The sequence below is a fragment of the Ranitomeya variabilis genome, chromosome 5, assembly GCF_051348905.1.
Source record: "Ranitomeya variabilis isolate aRanVar5 chromosome 5, aRanVar5.hap1, whole genome shotgun sequence".
Lineage (NCBI taxonomy): Eukaryota > Metazoa > Chordata > Amphibia > Anura > Dendrobatidae > Ranitomeya > Ranitomeya variabilis.
Window position 1 is genome coordinate 256116030 of NC_135236.1, and position 22870 is coordinate 256138899.

Below are 22870 nucleotides of genomic sequence, written 5' to 3' on the forward strand. Positions count from 1 at the left end.
AGTGAGACGCTGAGAGTGGTCAGGATGTAGCAATAGGTCAGGTAGCAAGAGATAGCGGTGCAGTACAAACGGGAGCAGACAGTAGATTAGTAAGAGTACCAAGCCAAAGGTCAGAGCCAGAAACAGACAGTAAGCATGGAATCACAAAGCAATGCACAGAACGAGAACACAGACCAGATCATCCACGAGAAGGCAAACGAACTACACAGTATGCAACTACACCAGGGGGTCAGACACACAGCCAGAACAGATGTATCACAGACAAGGATCCCCAGACGAAGGAGGGTAAGCCCTCCCCAAACCAAAAAGGGGCCATACAAATTAGCCCTGAGGGGGAAGAATCCTGTCCACAACCATGACATTAGTGTACAGAATTATGCTTATTTATTATTGTCATGCCACTAAATGAAAAGTGTAACATTTCCAATCTCAATTGCTTATTTTCATCTTTTAAAGTGAGAATAAGAACCAAACAACTCAAAATGTACAAAAAAAATTTCGGACATTTACAAAAAATATCAGTGACTAACATAGCCACCCTTCATTTCAACAACAACCATAAGGCCATGTTCACACTGTAGGGGTTTTACTTACTTGGGTGCAACAGGAGGAAAACAGGAGGCTTGTTCCTTTAAAAGTTCATGTGGGTTTATTGCTTCATAAACCCAGAAGCCAAACCGACTACAAATAGCCTTTATATCAGGCAATGAAAATACACATTTCAATCGCAGGGCTCTGCTCCTTCAGGCCTGTGGGCACACAGGCTGGGTAGTGTCCTGTCCAGTATTCAGGCTTGGTCTGGAGCCAAACACACAGGAGGCCTTCTCCCTCCCAACACACAGACCATGTGCCAAACAACAGCCTCCATTATATAGACTGTTAACCACACCCAGAGGTGAGACATGTGGGTAGCCAGACCCGTCATCTCTCACAGCTACCCATATCCCGGTCCCAGGTGCAAAAAACAAACCTCTTAGTTCATTCGTGCACTAGAGAAAATACTCCAGGTTATATCACAGAGACAAGCCATCTCTGCGACACATACCTCTCATCGACTACGAGACCATTAGCTACACTACAACACTTTAAGTATTAAGTCAGTGTTTTTTACATCGGTATTTGTAAGCCTTCATATCACAATCATTTTATTTAAAAACATACAAATTTACAGCATGGAACAGTATAGAAGTAGCAAACCTAAACACTAAACGTAAGTTTCATATTTAACAGAATATAACAGAAAGCACTCATGTAATTGAAATGTAATATTTACAGTGCCTTGCAAAAGTATTCGGCCCCCTGGATCCTTTCAACCTTTTCCCAAATATCATGCTTCATACATAAAGATACCAAATGTAAAATTTTGGTGAAGAATCAACAACAAGTGGAACACAGTTGTGAAGTTGAACGAAATTTATTAGTTATTTTGAATTTTTGTGGAAATTAAAAAACTGAAAAGTGGGGTGTGCAATATTATTCGGACCACTGATAAACTCTCCTTCAGGCCCTGGGATCCATATTAATGTGTAAAAGAAAGAATTAAAATAAAAAATATTGCTATACTCACCTCACCGAGGGAACCGGCAGCGTTCTTTGCTTAAAATTCAGGCGTTTACTTCCTTACGTGAAGTCCCGGCTTGTGATTGGTCGCGTGCCGCCCATGTGGCCGCGACGCGACCAATCACAGCAAGCCGTGACGTAATTTTCAGGTCCTTCTAGGCATTCAGTATTTTAAAATTACGTTCCGGCTTTGTGATTGGTCGCGTCGCGGTCACATGGGCGACGCGACCAATCACAAGCCGTGACGTCACAGGAGGCAGGAAACGCGCGCATTTTTAAAATTACGTCACGGCTTGTGATTGGTCGCGTCGCCCATGTGGCCGCGACGCAACCAATCACAGCAAGCCGTGACGTAATTTCAGGTCCTTCAGGATTTTAAAATTACGTTCTGGCTTGTGATTGGTCGCGTCGCCCATGTGACCGCGACGCGACCAATCACAAGGGCGGCACGCGACCAATCACAAGCCGTGACGTCACGGAAGGAAGGAAACGCGCGAATTTTAAGCAAAGAACGCTGCCGGTTCCCTCGGTGAGGTCCAGGCTGTGTCGGAGAGGTGAGTATAGCAATATTTTTTATTTTAATTCTTTCTTTTACACATTAATGTTGTTTCGATACCGATACCCGATACCACAAAAGTATCGGATCTCGGTATCGGAATTCCGATACAGCAAATATCGGCCGATACCCGATACTTGCGGTATCGGAATGCTCAACACTAGTCATAAGTATTCAGACCCTTTGCTCAGACACTCATATTTAAGTCACATTCTGTCCATTTCCTTGTGATACTCCTTGAGATGGTGCTACTCCTTCATTGGAGTCCAGCTGTGTTTAAATAAACTGATAGGACTTGATTTGGAAAGGCACACACCTGTCTATATAAGACCTCACAGTTCACAGTGCATATCAGACCAAATGAGAATTATGATGTCAAAGGAACTGGATAGGGAGCTCTTAGACAGAATTGTGGCCAAGGTTACCACAGAACTTCTGCAGTACTCAAGGTTCCTAAGAGCACAGTGGCCTCCATAATCCTTAAATGGAAGAAGTTTTGGACCTCCAGAAGTCATCCTAGACCTGGCTGTCCAGCCAAACTATGCAATCATGGGAGAAGAGCCTTGGTGAGAGAGGTAAAGTAGAACTCCAAGATCACTGTGGTTGAGCTCTAGAGATGCAGTAGGGAAATGGAAGAAAGTTCCACAAAGTCAACAATCACTGCAGCCCTCCACCAGTTGGGCCTTTATGGCAGAGTGGCTTGTCTCAGTGCAAGACATATGAAAGCCTGCATAGAGTTTGCTAAAAAACACATGAAGGACTCCCAGACTATGAGAATTAAGATTCACTGGTCTGATGAGATGAAGATTATCACTTTTTTGGTGATAATTCTAATTAGTATGTGTGGAGAAAGCCAGGCACTGCTCATCACCTGCCCAATACAATGCCAACAGTGAAACATGGTGGTGGCAGCATCATGCTATGGGGGTGTTTTTCACCTGCAGGGACAGGATGACTGGTTGCCATTGAAGGAAACATGAATGCGGCCAAGTACAGAGATATCCTGGATAAAAACCTCTTCCAGAGTGCTCTCGACCTCAGACTTGGCCGAAGGTTCACCTCCCAACAAGACAATGACCCTAAGCACACAGCTAAAATAACAAAGGAGTGGCTTCAAAACAACTCTGTGACCATTCTTAACTGGCCCCCAGCCAGAGCCCTGACCTAAACCCAATTGAGCATCTCTGGAGAGACCTGAAAATGTCTGGTTGTCATTGAAGGAAACATGAATGTGGCCAAGTACAGAGATATCCTGGATGAACACCTCTTCCAGAGTGCTCTGGACCTCAGACTTGGCCGAAACCAGGCTGTTCTTTTAGGTGTCATGAATCTTCTGACATTATTATTCCCATTAGCCTCCTGATGAACTTCTATCATGGGAGGGAAATGCGTCGAGGCTGCTATTGCAGCGCCCCAGAGTCCTGGTCGTTGCAGTAATGTCGCTCTGCCACTAAGGGGAGTGATGTTACGTCTGATTGCACTAAAGGAGTTTCTCTGACCAGGTAACACTCACACTACACTTCACACTCCGACCACCAGGGGGGGTGGTTCTATCTAGTAGGCCACTCCTCACACTCTGGTAAAACTGGGGGTTGGACAGGAAGACAGGGAGAGAAGTAACTGGGAAGAGCTTGTGAGAGGACCTGTCAGGGATGGGATCCTGGCAGACTCCTAAGAGCAGAACTAACCAGTGAACAACGGGAATACAGAAAAGAGGCATTAGGACCAGAAGGAGTCGTGCTGTTAGACCGAGGCAACATCCTTCTGAGGCGCAAACAGTCGGTGGCCGGAACGCCGAGCAAGTAAGAGACTCTAAGTACTACTGCAAACCACGGCCGGACAGCCAATTATAGGTTGGCTGTCTCACACAAATCACCTAAGCAGACAACGGAGGCAGCTGTGGGAGAGGGGCGACTCTAGGGTCCCGGAAGAACTCCAGGCCTACCCCGTCATACGGGTGCGTCCTACCATATCACCTGGGGGACGGAGAGAACGAACATGAGAGACAGACAGAATCAGTTGTGAGGACTATCCCGGGGTGCTCAGCAGGGAAGAACTACAACACACAGGCGCTAGAAGGTAGACACTGATTCCCACCTGTAAAGGGAACTCCTGATGTGCCTTTGGACCGGCCGGTCTCAAACAGCCTTGTTGACAGCGCTCTGGACTGAGGACTCTAAAACCTTCAGTAAAGAGGTAAAGAGACTGCAACCTGGTGTCCTCGTTATTTACTACGACCTACACTGCACCGCAATATCACCACCATTTACCACCACCTTTCACTGGACGCCCCTCAGCAGGGTCACGGACCGGGTCTAGCCACCGTGACAACCCCAGAACAGAGACTCAGAGGCCCGGTACCGGGTACCCCTCGGCCCTGCGGCAGTGGGGGCGCTCCATTTTTGGCGTCACGAACAGGATCTACTTAAGCTTGAAGAATCAGGTCATGTGTGCCTTGGAACTGTGATTTATTGTGCTTGGACTGTAACTTATTGCAAAGACTGTGCGTTGACAATTGCCGCCAGGAGTTCCCGCCATGATTCGCCATCGCAGTGTGCGGATGGAGGAGCCTCAGCTTCGTGGGCGGGACCGGCCAAAAAGAAGTGCGGAACGAGAAAGCGCGGTAACGTGCCGATCCCGGAAGAGGAACTCCGATCTCCAGCAGGTTAGTGGAGGAAGGGCCAGCCATGTCCGAGTCGGGAGGAGCGGAGGAAGAGGCCGCAGCCGGGGACGCAGGGGCACCTCCGGGCCCCGCAGCGGGCGAAGCCGCGGCCCTAATACAACCACCGGTTGCCGCAGAACCCGCTGTTCCCCTCAGCCAGTCGGACGCTGCCGCTAACACAAAAGCCATAATGCCCTTCTCTATGCCGTACCTGCCCGGAGCGGCCTGGCTCCCACGATACTCTGGGGAGTCGCATACATTCACTGACTTTAAGGAAGGGCTCTGCAGCCTGCTCGAGTTCTATCCCCTGGCAGAGCCTCAGAAGGTTCATATGATAACCGGCCAACTCTTTGGGGCGGCTCTGAGAGAATTGAAGTCCTGGCCCGCCGAGGATAAGGGAACTGCACAGCAGATTTTTGCAAAGCTTAAAGCTACCTTCGATACTCGCACTGCTACAGAAATTAAACTGACTTTCTATGGATGCAAACAGAGACCACAGGATAGCTTACGGGACTATGCCCTTAATCTCCAGGAGGCGATGCGGGCCATTAAGCAGAGTGACCTCGGCAGCATGCAGGATGAGGATAAAATCCTGAAGGAGCGGTTCATTGAGGGGCTCCTGTGCAGTCACCAGCGGGGCCAATTGCACTTCCTGGCCATGCAGAATCCAGACTTGACTTTTGCGCAATTCAAAGATAAAGCTATCCAGGCATTGCAGGAGCGACAGCCCAGCCGTGCAGCTCCTCCCCGGCGTCCCGCTCTCACATACCACCAGGAGGTGGCGTCAGATGCCCCAGTCGCCGCCGAGGCCGATGCCCAGAGCCTAGAGGACAACTCCCCTGCAGGACTTCGCCTCCAGATGCAGGAGCTAACCAAGAGCGTTGCTGCCCTGGCCCGGACAGTGCAGTCCCTACAGGAGGCCCCCAAGGAGAAGATCCAGTTGGCCTCCAGACCAGAGGATGTCCCTTGGATGCGACAGAGGAGGACTCCGCCAACCAGAGGCCGGAACGACGATCGCTTCCACCAGGACGGACGACCCATCTGCCGCCGCTGTCACCAGGTGGGCCACCTTGCAAGGTACTGTCCTTTAAACGAGCAACCCCTGGGGCAAAGGGCCAACCCCCAGGAGTAGGACGGTCAGGCCTGCAGCATTGGAGAACCAAGTACATTGGAGGACGACCAGTTCTCCCTGTAGTGGTTGATGGAATCCCCTTGAACGCTTTGCTGGACACCGGTTCTCAGGTGACGACTATACCTTACGTGCTTTATAAACGGTATTGGGAGGACACCGATATTACTCGTGGCCCTGACGATGATTTCACCATAATAGCCAGTAATGGTCAGCCATTGCCACAAGTGGGGTATAAGGAGGTCACCATCAAGGTGGGGCGGGTGGAATTGAAAGCCCAAGGGATTGTGATTGTTGATATTGATCGTCGAGAATGTAATCCCATGATGACTCTTGGTACTAATGTTATAGAAAATTGTCTTGCAGAAGTTATTGTTTTGTTGCAACAGGTGGCAGAAACCGCTGGCCACAGTGAGCAACGTGCCCTGCAGAAGGAAATCAGAGCTCTGATGCAGAGACAGCAGGTAGAGCTGACTGGTGGTGAGATTGGTCGTGTCACTGTGAGTGATTCAAACCCCATCGCGATACCCCCCAGGAGTGAAATGTTAATATGGTGTCGGGCAGCCATAGGCCTCAGGGGAAAGGACTACCAGGCCTTGGTAGAACCCGTATATTCAGACAATAGGCCTACTATTCTGACAGCCCGGGGGGTGGTCGACGTTCGCCAGGGGAGAGTGCCCGTACGTGTCCTCAATTGTCGGGAGGAAGAGGTTCACCTCACCAAGTATGCCACGCTCGCCAAATTGTTCACTGTTAATAATAGTGTGATACAGACACCTGAACCCTTGGTCCCGTCAAACGTGGCGGAGGACAACGGTTCTGCAGAGCACTCGAAAGATTGGTGTCGGGAATTGCATGTGGGCACTGACTCTACCCCATTCCATCAAAAACAGGGGGCCTACAGGGTGGTACACGAGTATGAGCAGGTATTTAGCAAACACCCCTTAGATTTTGGGCAGGTGAAAGGGATCCAACATCATATCCCCACGGGAGATCACCGACCCATAAAAGAGAGATATCGCCCTGTACCCCCAGCTCATTACCAGTGTGCCAAGGACATGTTGCGGGAAATGAAGGAGGCTGGGGTGGTGAGAGACAGCTGTAGCCCCTGGGCAGCTCCGTTAGTCCTTGTTAAAAAGAAAGATGGTACAATGAGGATGTGTGTTGATTACAGGCAGTTGAATCGCATTACACATAAGGACGCATACCCACTGCCCAGGATAGAGGAGTCTCTGGCTGCCTTAAAATCTGCTAACTACTTCTCTACCTTAGATGTCACCAGTGGGTACTGGCAGGTTCCTGTAGCGGAGGCGGACAAAGAGAAGATGGCCTTCACGACACCAATGGGTCTCTGCGAGTTCAATTACATGCCCTTTGGATTGTGCAATGCTCCCGGGACGTTCCAGAGGATGATGGAATGCTGCCTGGGACACATGAACTTCGAAACCGTGCTGCTGTATTTGGATGATGTCATTGTCTTCTCTAAGACCTACGAAGACCATCTGAAGCACCTGGCCGAGGTGTTTGAAGCCCTGTCCAACTTTGGCTTAAAGGTGAAACCGTCCAAGTGTCATCTGCTGAAACCTAAAGTGCAGTACCTGGGCCATGTGGTGAGCGCTGAAGGAGTGGCCCCAGACCCCGACAAGGTCACGGTGATCAAGGACTGGCCAAGGCCCAGTGACCTTCACGAAGTCCGGCAGTTCCTCGGGCTGGTAGGCTATTACCGGAGGTTCATTAAGGACTTTACCAAGAAGGCCACACCCTTGCAAAACCTGTTGGTGGGCCAACCAAAGAAGACCAAGGGGAGGAACACCCCCTTTGATTGGAACGAGGAGCTGGAGGGATCCTTCGCTTGTTTGAAGTCGGCACTGACGGGAGAAGAGGTACTGGCTTACCCCGAATACGACCAACCGTTTGTGCTGTACACAGATGCCAGCAATGTGGGATTAGGAGCCGTGCTGTCCCAGGTCCAGAAAGGTAAAGAAAGGGTGATCGCTTACGCCAGCAGGAAACTCCGTCCCACGGAAAGAAACCCTGACAACTACAGTTCCTTTAAGCTGGAATTCCTTGCCATCGTCTGGGCAGTGACAGAGAGGTTCAAACACTACCTGGCCTCCGCGAAATTCACCGTCTTCACGGATAACAATCCGCTAACGCATCTGGATACTGCCAAACTCGGGCCCTTGGAACAGCGGTGGATGGCCCGGCTGTCCAACTACGATTTCACCATCAAGTACTGGGCGGGACACAAGAATGCCAATGCCGATGCCTTGTCCCGAATGCCCAATTTGCCAGAAACGGGAGAAGACCCGGAGGCACTTGAAGAGGTGGAGCTGCCTGCATTCCATCGCCCCAAAGCCACTCAGAACTCTCATCATGTGAAGAACAGGCACAGGAACCAACCGGATGCCACGCTGAATCCACTGCCCCATCACGGGTGGGCGGAGACCCAGGATGGTGACCCCGCGGTCCGTCGGGTGAAAGGGCTCTTGACGCAGGCAGGGTTGCATCCCGGCCCAGATGATCCACAGGAAACCCAACAGCTGTGGAAGGGGAGAAGCAAACTGTTTATCCATGATGGCAAGCTGTGCAGGAGGAGCATCGACCCACGTACTCATGAATTGGTGTGGCAGATAGTGGTGCCAAGGCGAGATGCGCCCATGGTTCTGGGAGCCTACCACGATGGAGCCGGACACTTCGGATGGAGGAAGCTAGAGAGGCTACTCCGAGGGAGGTTCTATTGGATTGGCATGAAGAGAGCCATTGAGAAGTGGTGTCGGGAGTGCGGTCCATGTAGCCTACGCAGGAAGGACCGTGGCAGCCTATCATCACCAAACGGCCGCTCGAACTGGTCGCGCTGGATCATGTGAAGTTGACACCTAGCCGGTCAGGCTATATCTACGCTCTTACCATCGTAGATCACTACTCCAGATTTTTGGTGGTTGTACCTGTCAAGGATCTAACGGCCAGGACTGCCGCCAAGGCCTTCCAGCAGTACTTTTGTAGGCCCCATGGCTACCCGTAGAAGGTACTGACCGATCAGGGACCAGCATTCGAAGCAGAAGTGTTCCAAGAGTTCTGCCAACTGTACGGGTGTAAGAAGATCCGAACCACGCCGTACCATCCTCAAACCAATGGGATGTGCGAAAAGATGAACCAGGTGGTGATCGACTTATTGAAGACCTTAGAGGAACGGAACCTGTGGCCGACAAAGTTGCCTGACTTGGTGGATATCTACAATCACATCCCAGTAAATTCCACCAACTGTACTCCAGCGTACCTAATGAGGGGAAGGCCTAGCCAATTACCCGTTGATCTGGACATGGGAGTCCTAGTCCCCGAAGATACCTCGCCGGATGCCGATTGGGATGCAGAAAGGCAGCGAAGGTACCGCAAAGTACAGGAGTGCGTGGAAAGAAGTCTCGCCCAGGCTAGGCAAAAACAAGAAAGGGACTACAATCAGCACGCTCCTGCGATTCCCCTGTCACCTGGTGAGCAAGTACTTAAACGAAAGAGGAGACTACACAAGCTCGATGACCAATGGGAAGTGGAACCGTATACCATCCTGCCATCCGATTTCGACAACACGAAGGTCTGTCTCATCAGCAAGGACAGAGGGGAGACCTCGACAGCGGTATCCAGGGATCACCTTAAGGTCTGCCCCGATAAGTTGAGAGAGAGGGACACGGCCCCAAGAATCTCCCCGCCGGTGGATAAGGAGAAGATGATCCATACCGTCCTTGGTGACTTTCCCCAGTCCTGGACTCAGATAAATCAGGCCATCGTGGTACTGTTCTAACGTTTCAACAGCCGGACCCACCAGAAGCAATGGTGGTACCAGATCATCCGGCCCCGCAACCTCAACAAGCCCTACCTGAAGATGCCATGCCAACCGTTGAACCGGCAAATCCTCCCTCTGCTATCGGTGAATCTGCTGTACCCACTGTTAATAGCAGCAGCTCTGAGAGCCCCAACCTGCCAGTGCTACCCAGACTCACTAGAAGTGTAGCTAGAAGACAGTGCACTACACCAGCGGTAGCAAGCATAGCGGGCCCTGTTAGGCCAATAGCAACCCCTGCGCTGCGAAGGTCCACACGTAGCACTCAGAACCAAACTCCCCTCCGTTACAAAACTTGGAGGTATTAGCGAGGGCTGCTATTTAGTTGAAAATGTTTGTGTGCATATCTTTTGTTACAGGTTTTAAAATGGATAATAGTGTAATGGACGGTGAATTGCTCAAAAACTTTCAAAAGGGGGACCCCTTTGTTTACCCGGGGTCCCCGCTGTTTCAACCATTGAACTGAGAGTCATAAACTGTGCATGACCTAACTTTTGCAACGTTCAAGAGTCCTCACCTCCCATAAAGGGAAGCACTGTTATGTTTAATTGTTTATGCTATTTCAAAATTTTGTGTGTTTTCTGTTAACATGTATTGTTGTTCTTGTTTTCCCAGTCCGGGAGTACTGGATTTAACCGGGGGGGAGTGCAGCGCCCCAGAGTCCTGGTCGTTGCAGTAATGTCGCTCTGCCACTAAGGGGAGTGATGTTACGTCTGATTGCACTAAAGGAGTTTCTCTGACCAGGTAACACTCACACTACACTTCACACTCCGGCCACCAGGGGGGGTGGTTCTATCTAGTAGGCCACTCCTCACACTCTGGTAAAACTGGGGGTTGGACAGGAAGACAGGGAGAGAAGTAACTGGGAAGAGCTTGTGAGAGGACCTGTCAGGGATGGGATCCTGGCAGACTCCTAAGAGCAGAACTAACCAGTGAACAACGGGAATACAGAAAAGAGGCATTAGGACCAGAAGGAGTCGTGCTGTTAGACCGAGGCAACATCCTTCTGAGGCGCAAACAGTCGGTGGCCGGAACGCCGAGCAAGTAAGAGACTCTAAGTACTACTGCAAACCACGGCCGGACAGCCAATTATAGGTTGGCTGTCTCACACAAATCACCTAAGCAGACAATGGAGGCAGCTGTGGGAGAGGGGCAACTCTAGGGTCCCGGAAGAACTCCAGGCCTACCCTGTCATACGGGTGCGTCCTACCATATCACCTGGGGGACGGAGAGAACGAACATGAGAGACAGACAGAATCAGTTGTGAGGACTATCCCGGGGTGCTCAGCAGGGAAGAACTACAACACACAGGCGCTAGAAGGTAGACACTGATTCCCACCTGTAAAGGGAACTCCTGATGTGCCTTTGGACCGGCCGGTCTCAAACAGCCCTGTTGACAGCGCTCTGGACTCTAAAACCTTCAGTAAAGAGGTAAAGAGACTGCAACCTGGTGTCCTCGTTATTTACTACGACCTACACTGCACCGCAATATCACCACCATTTACCACCACCTTTCACTGGACGCCCCTCAGCAGGGTCACGGACCGGGTCTAGCCACCGTGACAACCCCAGAACAGAGACTCAGAGGCCCGGTACCGGGTACCCCTCGGCCCTGCGGCAGTGGGGGCGCTCCACTATTACATCTCCAATGAATGACAGATTAGCTTTTCCTTTTCTTAATATGGTGTTTTCTCTGTGAAAAGTGCAATAGCTGATGTGTTATCTCTTGAGTCTATATGACCACCTCTATAAAAATTAGGTGGTAAGGAGAGATGTAATGTGGCAATTGACACTGTGTTGGATATCAATAGTTGTGTGACCCTTTAGAGAATAGTGCAATACCACATTGAGGGTGATTATCCCTTACTGATTATCATATGTATTTTGGCACTTTCCGCTGTTATATTATGAAAGACACCATTCTTTTGTTCTGTTGTAATCTATGCTTGTTTGTTCCTCCCCTCCCCTCTAATTCTCCCACACTTCCCTTCTGGTTTTAGAGTTGATAGACAGCTAAAGGGGAAGAATCTAGGGTAAACGATGGCGAACCACCGTTGAGCGGGTGCACCATTTTTGCATACAAACTAGGGTGCCAACCTCCGCATCAAGGAAGGGACAACAAAATAGGGATGTCTGAGGGAAAGTTAAGCTAGATTGCTAGCACACAGACAATCCCTAGTATAATTTATTTGGCAATTTAGGAGATGGTATCATTAGACTCACCGGCCACTTTATTAGGTACACCATGCTAGTAACGGGTTGGACCCCCTTTTGCCTTCAGAACTGCCTCAATTCTTCGTGGCATAGATTCAACAAGGTGCTGGAAGCATTCCTCAGAGATTTTGGTCCATATTGACATGATGGCATCACACAGTTGCCGCAGATTTGTCGGCTGCACATCCCAAAGATGCTCCATACAAGGCAGGATGGAGCCATGCTTTCATGTTGTTTACGCCAAATTCTGACCCTACCATCCGAATGTCGCAGCAGAAATCGAGACTCATCAGACCAAGCAACGTTTTTCCAATCTTCTACTGTCCAATTTCGATGAGCTTGTACAAATTGTAGCCTCAGTTTCCTGTTCTTAGCTGAAAGGAGTGGTACCCGGTGTGGTCTTCTGCTGCTGTAGCCCATCTGCCTCAAAGTTTGACGCACTGTGCGTTCAGAGATGCTCTTAGGCCTACCTTGGTTGTAACGGGTGGCGATTTGAGTCACTGTTGCCTTTCTATCAGCTCGAACCAGTCTGCCCATTCTCCTCTGACCTCTGGCATCAACAAGGCATTTCCGCCCACAGAACTGCCGCTCACTGGATTTTTTTTCTTTTTCGGACCATTCTCTGTAAACCCTAGAGATGGTTGTGCGTGAAAATCCCAGTAGATCAGCAGTTTCTGAAATACTCAGACCAGCCCTTCTGGCACCAACAACCATGCCACGTTCAAAGGCACTCAAATCACCTTTCTTCCCCATACTGATGCTCGGTTTGAACTGCAGGAGATTGTCTTGACCATGTCTACATGCCTAAATGCACTGAGTTGCTGCCATGTGATTGGCTGATTAGAAATTAAGTGTTAACAAGAAGTTGGACAGGTGTACCTAATAAAGTGGCCGGTGAGTGTATATCTTATGGCAAAGGTTTGCCTGTGGCTATATACTGTTTGGTACTGATTTGAATCTTGTGTTCTATATTATTAAAAGTGTTCTCAGGACAGGGTCCAATATCTGGATGTAATTACCCCTGTACACACAACCCCATCCCCCTTTTCTTATCACACTCTCTGCGTTTTTGTTGGAACTTATTATTTATGGTTTATGTACCTGGCTGGCCTAACCAAACATTGTTTCTGACTAGTCAGGGGCTAACAGGGTTTTTTCCAGGAACAGCCGTCGTTGAGCGGGGGCGCCACATTGTGACCAAGATAAGGTGCCAACCTTCGCTGATAGGAAGGGGTATATTAGGGAATGATAGGATGAGGTAGTCCTTACTTTTGTTGTAACAGTATTTGACTAACTTCTCTGGCCTGGCCAGGTGTTCTAGTTTGATTAAAGGGTATTTTACTATATAAGCATTAAAAGTTATATTTCAAAGGTATTAGGTTATGGCTTACAGCCAATGACAACCTTAAAGTCATTATCTCAGTAAATTAGAATAATTAACAAAAACACCTGCAAATGCTTCCTATTTGTTTAAAAAGATCCCTTAATCTGTTTCAGTAGTCTTCAGAATCATGAGGAAGACTGCTGACTTGACAGATGTCCAGAAGGCAGTCATTGACAAACTCCACAAGGAAACTACATTTTTCCTTTCATTTGGAAATTAAGGTCCCAGAGCCTTTTTGGAGATGGAAATTTCATTCTCCAGCAGGGCTTGGCACTGTCCACGCTGCCAAATGTACCAATACCTGACTTAAAAACAACAGTATCACTGTGCTTGATTGGCCAACAAACTCTCCTGAACTTAACCCCATTGCGAATCTATGGAGTATTGTCAAGAGGAAGATAAGAGACACCAGACCCAGCAATGCAAACAAGCTGAAGGCTGCTATCAAAGCAACCTGGGCTTCCATAACACCTCAGCAGTGCCACAGGCTGATCGTCCCCATGCCACGCTTCATTCATTCTGTAATTGATGCGAAAGGAGCCCCGACCAAGTATTGAGTGCATTTACTGAACATACATTTCAGTACGCCAACATTTTAGATTTTAAAATAATTTTTTAAGCTGATGTAATTTTCTGAGATAATGACTTTTGGGTTTTCATTGGCTGTAAGCCATAATCATCAACATTAACAGAAATAAACACTTGAAAAAGATCACTCTGTTTGTAATGACTCTATATAATCCTAATTTTGTGATAAGCACCTGTATGTGTAGTATCAATATTGCAACTAATCATGCACTTTACTATATGAATAAATTGTGATATAAGTATACACTGTATATATATAAAATACATACTTATACAAACTGCAGTTACACCTTGATTGGATAATTATGTTAATTATGCTATGTAATTATGATAATTATGCTGTGTAATGAATCAATATGTATACATACTTTACTATTTGAACATGTAACCTGCTTGAGAAAGACTCCAAAGAGAGAATTGAAATGTAGCTAGTTCCCATGACCTATGGCTCTGACCATGCTTTCTGACACTGGGCAGCACATTTTACTCGAGAATGCCATGATAGTCTTGAGATTTCATTATACCCTGCACAGATTCAAGACACACTGTGCCAGTTGCAGCAAAACAGCCCCAAAACATAACCAAGTCTCCTCCATGTTTCACAGTAGGTACAATGTTCTCTTCTTTGCATGCTGCATTTTTGCATCTGTGAACATAGAGCTGATGTGAACTGCGAAAAGCTCCAGTTTGGTCTCATCTGTCCAAAAGTAAATTTTTCAGAAGCTTTGTGACTTTTCTATATGCATTTTGGCAAATTATAATCATGCTTTTAAAAATTTGCTTTCAACAGTGGTTTCCACTTCAGTTGCCCTCCATGAAGTCCACTTTAGCAAAGACAATGATAGATGGTGCGATCTGACCGTCATGTACCTTGACCTTGAAGTTCACCTCTAAAATATTTCTGGGCTCTTTGTTTGCCTTCGACTTTTGATTACCTATTCAATTTGTCATAAATATTCCCCACACCTTAGTTTAACATATTCCTATGGTAAAATTATTGTATTTTAAATCATTAAGGGTAAAATCATTTTGTTCAGGTTATGTTCATTGTTTTTTTTATTTTGATTTACAATTCAAAAGCAATAACTGAGTTTTATTCAGGCAATTTAAATTGAAAATAACTTTTGTCAGTTTCAAGTCATTTCAGCAGCCATTAAGGCAGTTTTCTTACTTCAACAGAAGGGTAAAAACTATTTTTTCACATATTTATTTATGTACCTAATGACAGGGCCGGTTTTAGATAAAGTGGCGCCCTAAGCAAAAATTTAAAGTGGGGGCCCCAAATTATAACATTGCACTGTGGCCCCCATATTTAGGGGCCTTATATCGGCCAACGGGTCTGCCACTATTAGCTGTATGCAGGGTCACTGCTGGCACTTTGAAAAGCAGCTTTTCGCCATGATCATATGCAGAATTTTTGCAGCTTTTTCTTCTGCAAATAATAAGTTTACAGCATTTTACAGCACAAGCGAAAACTGAGATTTTCAGAAATCTCCTGCACACCCTTTTATTTTCCCCTGACTGAATTTCACAACTGCAGCGTTTTTTAAATCTGCAGCGTGTCACTTCTTTCAGCAATTTTTTTCACCCGTAGAAAGCAATGAAAAAGTTTAAAAAATGCTGCAAATGTTGCAACGTTGTTTTTCGCTGCATTTTTTGTGAATTAGGCCATTTGCACATGTTGCGGTTTTTGCTGTGGATCCGCAGCGTTTTTGACGCTGCGGATCCGCAGCAGTTTTCCATGCGGTGTACAGTACCATGTTAACCTATGGAAAACAAAAACCGCTGTGCACATGCAAACGCGCGGAATCGCTGCGGTTTATTTTCCGCAGCATGTCAATTCTTTGTGCGGAATCCGCAGCGGTTTAACACCTGCTCCATAATAGAAAACCGCAGGTGTAAAACCACAGGTGGAATCTGCAAAAAAACGCAGTAAAACCACGATAAATCCGCAGGAAAAACGCAGTGTTTTTGCCCTGCGGATTTATCAAAATCAGTGCGAAAAAATCCGCACACCAGTCTGCAGCGTGTGCACATAGCCTAACACTAACTTTATTAAACATGTACTGTAGACAAAATGCATACTGTAAAAAACAAACAGCAAAAGCTCTAAGGGTGTGTGCCCACAATCAGTAAACGCTGCGGGTCGGCTGCTGTGTACTTGTACAGCGTCCAACCCGCAGCAGCCAGATGTTACAGTATAGTGGAGGGGATTTCAAGAAATTCCATCTCTACTATGCGTGCACTGACACCGGCACCTCACCTGCAGAGAAGGACAGGGGGCGCGTCTGTCCAGACCCCAGCATGCCAATTTATCTGGCGCAGACGCGAGTCTCCGCAAGAGAAATCTCACCCCTGCAATGTATAGGACGCAGGGATTCCACACGGTTCAATGAACACATGCGGAATCACCTGTGTTCAAAAGATGACAGCACTCTGGATGGAACACATGTCCACTGCATCCAAAGGGCTGCCATTTCTGGATCCTCTGCACATAACCTAAAAAATGGGTGTTTTGGAAAGCAGTGTTTTTACTGCCAAGAGAGCAGGCTTTGGCTGCAAAAAAAATGCACTAAAAACGCTGATTCCTATGCACACCTGTACTATGTAGAGGCAGTAGAATGAACGCGGCAGCACTCACCAATCCTGCAGTTCAAGTGTCCTTTATTGAAACACACGGAAACACATCTTCACGGCTCGGGAGAGTGAATGAATACAGGACTGCGATGGACGAGACGAGACTACTCGTACTATACTTTATATCACGCGAGCACCTCCATTCGTTTTCGGACGGCCATTTGCCTGGTGTATTCCACATTATTGATAATCTCTGGACATTTAGGCTGTGCTGCTCTCTTTGCTCTTTTTCATTGGACACCTGTACTATATGTGTATAGTTTACCCTTATTATTTCACGTGGGAATTAATTTATTTCTATATAATAAATGCCCTGATTCAGCAGACAATATTCCTCTCTTGTGTCATCCAGACAGTAGTGACAGCAGGTCGTCCTGTCAGATTACAAGCAATGATTTAGTGACTGGGAAGAGCCCATGCTGATGGCTGCTGTATGTCACTGTGAAACCTGATCCTACAGCAAACAGCACAGAGCTCCGGGACCACAAGTAAATCACAGCACTGAGGGTGTTATGAACTGGTGGCCTAGGAGCAGCATGAGACGTACTCTGGAGAAGGTGGTATCTGTACTGACCGCAGACCCTGAACTTAACACCGCAACTAGAAGTAGCCATGGAATGTATCTATCACTCCCTAGACATCTCGACACAGCCGGAGGACTAATTACCCCTAGAGATAGAAAAGGGAAAACTATCTTGCCTCAGAGAAAATCCCCAAAGGATAGACAGCCCCCCACAAATATTGACTGTGAGAAGAGAGGGAAATAACATACGTAGACTGAAATCAGAATTTAGCAAAGGAGGCCACTTCTAGCTAAATAGAAAGGATAGAACAGAGTACTATGCGGTCAGTATTAAAACACTAGAAAATATCCACCACAGAAAATACAAAATCTCCACATCTAACTAAAGGCATGGAGGGTATATCTGCATCTCCAGAGATACCAGCTTGGCTAAACAAATCCTTATACAGACCAAGCTGGACAAGACAAAACATGGAAAATAACTAGAACGATCAGGCCCACAGCATGTGGACTGCAGAAAACAAAGCCAGCACTTATCTTTGTTGAAATTAACAGCAAGCAAGAGAGACCAGGCAGGGAAGTGAATCCTCCAGGAAACAATGGACAACTGACACTAACTAAAGGGTCAAGCAAGACTAAATAGCCCAGTCAGAATTGCAATAAGTGGACACACCTGATGAATGCTGCGATCCAAAGACAGCAGCACTACCACTTATAACCACCGGAGGGAGCCCAAGAGCAGAATTCACAACATGAGGGAGTCTCAAGGGGGGTTTGGGAGAGGCATTCCAGAACTACACAATACACAGCACTGCTGTACACCCTCTGGGCACTTCATACAGGGGCTGCAGAGGCAGGGGGCCCCCTTTCTAGGTGGGGGCCCCAGGCGCCTGCCTGGTCTGCCTGTGCCAAACGCAGGCCCTGCCTAATGAGAATATCCATATAAATGTGCAGTGTATATGCAGGTAGGTTGATGGAGGGGAAAGCACAGAAACATGTTCTGCACAGGGGCCCTTCACTATCAGTACCCAGCCCTGAATAGGAGCCTCTATAGACAGCTTGTCTACTTAAAAAAACAAAAAAATACACTGGTTTTGGGAATATCAACCTTTCACTCATTATACTAATTATCAATCCAGTAACTTTGTTATCGCAGCATAACACCCTGAACTTTATCTGCTCTCCGAGAACTGAATTATTATTGTTTCTGCTCCTGAATGTTTCAAGGTTAAGATTTCTGTTTGTTAGTCTTAAAAGTTATGCAGAAAGGTATTGTTTGCCAGAAGAATTCTATCACAGTCAAGGACACACACAGTGAAGGGAGGATCACAAACCAAAAAAAAGATGCTACTTTATATTTGCACTCTCAACAATCATAAAATGTGATCCTAATAGATATTGTGGTGGTACAGTGATTGTCATTAGTGATGAGCGAGTATATTCCTCGCTCGGGTTTTCCAGAGCACACTCGGGTAGTCTCTGAGTATTTGCTAGTGCTCGGAGATTTAGTGTTTGTCCACACAGCTGCATGATTTACGGCTGCTAGCCAGCCTGAGTACATGTGGGGGTTGCCTGGCTGCTAGGGAATCCCCACATGTATTCAAGCTTTCTAACAGCTGCAAATCATGCAGCTGCATCAACAAAAACTAAATCTCCGAGCACTAACAAATACTCGGAGACCACCCAAGCATGCTCGGGAAAACCAGAGCAACGAGTACACTCGCTCATCACTAATGACAATCACTGTACCACTAGTGTCCCATAACAGTGTCTCCTGTTAGTCATGTCCAAAATAAGCAATGAGATGCAGATTAGTGTCCGGCCATAGCCCTGAGCAGCTCATTTACATATAAGAAAAACGTGGATTTCTCTGGAATAAGACACTGGATTGCATATATCAAAGTATCATTTTATTCAGCTTCCTATGACCTGTATACCAATATAGACGGCTTAGGAGGAATGATCCTAATGACAGTGTAGGAAGATGGACCGGACCTCGGGTACCTGCCTGCCAGGTCCAGAACTAGAAAGGCTGCATCTTCTGTTCCCGGGGGACAGCTTTGAGGAGGCGGACCTTCCCCTGCAGCTTGAGGGAAGCCTGAGTGGGAGGGACCTTCCTGCAGACGCAGAGAGGTGGGGAGAGCCAGAAAAGGGTGTGCAGCCAGAGAGGAGAAGCGTGTGCAGCGCCCCAGAGTCCTGGTCGTTGCAGTAATGTCGCTCTGCCGCTAAGGGGGGTGATGTTACGTCTGATTGCACTAAAGGAGTTCACCTGATCAGGTAACACTCACACTACACTTCACACTCCGGCCACCAGGGGGGGTGGTTCTATCTAGTAGGCCACTCCTCACACTCTGGTAAAACTGGGGGTTGGACAGGAAGACAGAGAGAAGTAACTGGGAAGAGCTAGTGAGAGGACCTGTCAGGGATGGGATCCTGGCAGACTCCTAAGAATAGCACAAACCAGTGAGCAACGGGACACAGCAAAGAAGTGATAGAACCAGAAGGAGTCGTGCTGTAAGATCGAGGCAACATCCTTCTGAGGGGCAACAGTCGGTGGCCGGAACGCCATGCAAGTAAGAGACTACAAGTATTACTTTAAACCACGGCCGGACAGCCAATTATAGGTTGGCTGTCTCACTAAAACACCTAAGCAGACAACGGAGGCAGCTGTGGGAGAGGGGCGACTCTAGAGTCCCGGAAGAACTCCAGGCCTACCCCGTCATACGGGTGCGTCCTAGCCATATCATCTGGGGGACGGAGAGAACGAGCATCAGAGACAGACAGAAGCAGTTGTGAGGACTATCCCGGGGTGCTCAGCAGGGAAGGACTACAACACACAAGCGCTAGAAGGTAGACGCTGATTCCCACCTGTGAAGGGGACTCCTGATGTGCCTTCGGACCGGCCGGTCTCAGACAGCCCGGTTAACAGTGCCCTGGATTGGACACCTGAAGCCTTCAGTAAAGAGGTAAAGAGACTGCAACCTGGTGTCCTCGTTATTTACTGCACTGCACCACCACCACCATCCACATCTATTACTGTACGCCCCTCAGCAGGGTCACGGACCGGGTCTAGCCACCGTGACAACCCCAGAGCAGAGACTCAGAGGCCCGGTACCGGGTACCCCTCGGCCCTGCGGCAGTGGGGGCGCTACACGTGCGCAAGTGGAGAGTTGCGGGCCAGAGCAGAGCAGTGCACAGAGCAGTGAGTGGTGTGCTCCATCTCCCTTGCCCTCAGAGAGTACTGGTGCTGTAGCAGGCCGCACAGAAAGGGCCCCGTCGCCTTCAGAGCTTTGTGTGCCCAGCAGCACTTCGGAGCGAGGGACCGCTGCAGAGCCTTGCAGAGTGGAGCAGAGTGGTACAGAACAGATGTGTGCGGAGCCATGCACACAGAGCAGAGCCGAGCTAGGTGCCGCAGCAGACAGAGAGGAGTGCTCCAGTCGGGAGCACCAGCGCCAAACATACCAGTGTCACCCGCTGCCAACAGTACATGTAGTGTGTGTCCAGTGACAGCCAGAGAGTACCAGGTGCTGTGCACGACGTGACCGTGAGTACCGCATACGCGCTGTCCAATAGAGTCCACACATAAGAGTTGTTCTGACCATCTGTTACCTGACCACCCCAAGTTGATATAGTTAAAGAGCCACGTTGGGCTCTCACCGGACTGTGGCCCGTGCCTTTAATAGCCACACTAGCATATGGACAAGGGGCAGTGGAAGGTACCAGAGAGGTACCAGAGACCGACCACTGCCGCCAGAAGACGGAACCAGCAACTACACGACCCTCCAGGAGGAGGCGCTATTTAATGTGCAGCAGGAGCTACAGTGTGAGGACTACCATATATTCTTGCTTAACTGTTTGCATTTTACTGTGCCTTAATAAGGTTTAATTCTTTACCTCCCTGGTGGAGTGTCTCCTCTGTAAATAAACCTGTTAACCTTGTTCTGCCTCCCGTCCGTAACTACATCCCGCGTTCCTGCTGGTTATCTTACAAAAGATTCCCTTTAAATCCTAAGGAGGGGAGAGTGAAGCGCCTGCTAATTGGTTGCTGGAGTGTCACTGTCACTGGAGATGACTATAGGATATTTTTTATTTTACACAGGATGGGGGGAATATAGCAAGTGAGAAGGAGTTTTCTGAGGGTTTTTTTTACAACATTCACTGTATGGAAAAAATGACACGTTAAAAGGAATTTGTCAGTCCAATCTACCTAACTATACCAGTGGCATGCTAAAATTACTCTGAAAATCCAATTCAGAATTGCTGTTTTTATCTTCTATTATGTTTTACTAACATTAACATTTTTCTCTCTCACACTCTGAGATGCAAAACGTATTTGTCTGTGAGGTGATTTGTTTTTTTTGTGTGGAATTAGTATATATTGTTGCCATTTTGTGGTACTAATGTTTCATTGATCAATTGATTTTTAATCCACCTTTTTTGAGGAAGCAAGGTGACAGGAAAACAGCAATTGTGTTATTTTAATTCTTCTTTACTTTGTTCACCATGTTGGATTTTTTTATTAGTTTGAACTATTATGGACACACTGATGCCAAATATGTTATATATAGTATAGATATGTTTATGTGATGGATAGGAACCAGCGCTCCTCCTTCCTCCTGCACTCCTCTCTAAGGCCGGCCTCACACTTGGCGTAAGACAATACGCCACGTATTATACGTCCGTACTACGGCCGTAATACAGAGAAATGTTCCCAAAATATTGATCCGTAGTCAGGGTGTTTCAGCGTATTTTGCGCATGGCATCCTCCGTATGTAATCCGTATGGCATCCGTACTGCGAGATTTTCGCGCAGGCTTGCAAAACCGACATCTAATGGATTTATGTGCTCAAATGTTCGGGAAAACATATATACAGTATATATATATATATATATATATATGTCATTGAGACACATATATATATCTTCTGTATTTATATTTCATTCAGCGCGATATCTGTGAACAGCCGGTAATTCAATTGCCGGCTTTTCATTTCTCCTGCACAAACCCGACAGGATATGAGACATGGTTTACATACAGTAAACCATCTCATATCCCCCTTTTTTTTGCATATTCCACACTACTAATGTTAGTAGTGTGTATGTGCAAAATTTCAGCGCTGTAGCTGCTAAAATAAAGGGTTAAATGGCGGAAAAAATTGGCGTGGGCTCCCGCGCAATTTTCTCCGCCAGAATGGTAAAGCCAGTGACTGAGGGCAGATATTAATAGCCAGGAGAGGGTCCATGGTTATTGGCCCCCCCGTGGCTAAAAACATCTGCCCCCAGCCACCCCAGAAAAGGCACATCTGGAAGATGCGCCTATTCTGGCACTTGGCCACTCTCTTCCCACTCCCTGTAGCGGTGGGATATGGGGTAATGAAGGGTTAATGCCACCTTGCTATTGGAAGGTGACATTAAGCCAGATTAATAATGGAGAGGCGTCAATTATGTCACCTATCCATTATTAATCCAATTGTTGGAAAGGGTTAAAAAACACACACACATGATTAAAAAGTATTTTAATGCAATAAACACAGCGGTTGTTGTAATAATTTATTGTTCTCTCAATCCATCAGGAACACCCTCGCTTGGAAAAATAATAAACGCACAAGATACATACCTTCTGGTGAACCGTCTCGTCCCACGAAGTAATCCATCTGAAGGGGTTAACTAATATTACAGGCACGAGCCCTGCTAAATGCAGCGGTGCTCGTGCTTGTAATTCCCCGGCGAATGAAGGAAATGTAGGTCATTGACCTACATTTCCTTCAGTCGCGGTGAT